The sequence below is a fragment of the Mus caroli genome, unplaced genomic scaffold, assembly GCF_900094665.2.
Source record: "Mus caroli unplaced genomic scaffold, CAROLI_EIJ_v1.1 scaffold_6041_1, whole genome shotgun sequence".
In the NCBI taxonomy this organism is placed as follows: Eukaryota; Metazoa; Chordata; class Mammalia; order Rodentia; family Muridae; genus Mus; species Mus caroli.
In genome coordinates, this window is record NW_018391362.1 from 102,710 (window position 1) to 104,847 (window position 2,138).

The window sequence follows — 2,138 nt, forward strand, 5'->3', positions numbered from 1 at the left end:
AGGGATAAAGCTGGAACAGAGATTCAGGGAACGGCCAACCAATGACTGCTCCAAGTTGAGACCTACACCATGGGAGAGAACCAACCCTGGTCACTTATACCTTGCTATGCTTGCAGATGGAAGCCTATACCATAACTGTTTCCTGAGAAGCTTCACCCAGTAGCTGGTGGAAATGGAAACATAGACCCACAGCTGAACATCAGGCAGAGCTCAGGGAGACTGGTAGAAGAGTGAGGGATAGAATTGAGCAAGCTGATGGGGTCAAGGACATCACAAGACCTACAGAGTCAACTAACCTGGGCCACGGGGGCTCACAGAAATTGAACCACCAACGAAAAAGCATGCAAAGGCTGGACCTAGACCCCCAACACATTAGTAGCAGATGTGCACCTTGGTCTTCATGTGAGTCCCCTAACAAGTAGACTGTTGGCTAACTCTGACTCTGTTGCCTTCCATTGGATCCCCTTCCCCTATCTGGACTGCTTGGTTGTGCCTCAGTGGGAGAGGATGCACTTAGTCCTTCTAGAACTAGATGGGAGAGGGTGGGGTGGTACCCAAGGAAGGGGAGTTCCCCTTCAAGAGGAAGGCTAATGGGGGAAGGAATGTGGGAGTGTGGGGCTGGGAAGAGAGGAGGGGTGGGGTCTGTGATTGGGATGTAAAATGAATAAATAAATTTAAAAAAGACAAGGCTAAAACCAAATTCCAAATAAGTACAAGAGAAATAATAAGTAGTACAGCAAAATAGTACAGCAAAAGTAGAATAGAAACATGAAGACAGTACAAAAGTTAATGTTTAAAATGGTAGTTATTCAAAAAAAGATAATAATTTTTATTAAATTTAATGGAAGAAAGAGAAAAATAAGTAAAACTACTTTTAAAAACTAATACCAGACACCACTGAAATTCAGAGCCTCATAAGAAAACATTCTATTGAATTATATGTAAATATATTGGAAAATCTAGACGTGGACAGATCTTTGGGCATAGATGCTATAAAGACTGAACCAAAAACATAATGAGTAGTGATAGTGAAGCTGTAGGAACAAGTCTTCTAATAAACAAACAAACAAACAAACCAAAGACTTGATGGTTTCCCTCCTACACTTTAAAATAGAGATAATACCAATCAATGCCCCTTAAAAAATTTATAAAGGAAGAGAAGCAATAATAGCAAAAGTCATTCTATGAAGCTAATATGTCTGAATAAAACCTGAAATAATGTAACCAAAAAAATAACTTGTTCCAGTACCTCTTAAGAGTACAAATGCAGTATTCCTCAAAAAATACTTTTAAATCAAATTAAAAGCACATTAAAGATATCATTCACCTTGATAAAATTGGTTTCAAGTCAAGGCTGTATGAATGATTCAATATAAGAATTGGGGTAACTTGGTCTTGCAAACTTTATATGCCCCAGTACAGGGGAATGCCAGGGCCAAGAAGTGGGAGTGCATTTGAAATGTAAATGAAGAAAATGTCTAATAAATTTTTTTTAAAAAACTCTGAGAAAAAAAAAGAATTGGGGTAAACATAATGTAGCTCATAAGTAGAATCAAGTGTAAAAATTACATGACCACATCAATAGGCATAGGAAAAACCTTTCATTTAATTAAGTATCCCTTCACAATAAAAGGCACAAATAAATTACATATAGCAGGATTGTATCTGTATGTAACAAAGGCTTTATATAACAAATCCATAACCCAGCATCATACTGCACAGGGCAAAACTGAAATGTTGAAGTTCATACAAAAGCAAAAAGACTTCACATAGACAAAACAATGTAGTGGAACTGAGCAGAGGATCCAGAAATAAATACACTCTTGGCAAACTGATTCCCAATAAATGTAGCAAAACCATCTCTTGGAGAAAGGACATTCTTTTTAACACATTGTGCTGGGAACACAAGTTATCTGCATATACAGGAGACAATCAAGGCTCTTGTACCTCTTGCACAAAAAAATTATTCTAAAACAATTTGATATTAAATTTAGGATTTAAAACCTTAAAAGTGCATAAAAATATGAGGGAAATAGTCCAAGAGGGAAGTAATTCATGTGTAATGATTTCCCAACTAGAATGTCAATAGCTTAGGATACAAGCAAAAGTTGACAAATAAGATTATAACATATTAAAAA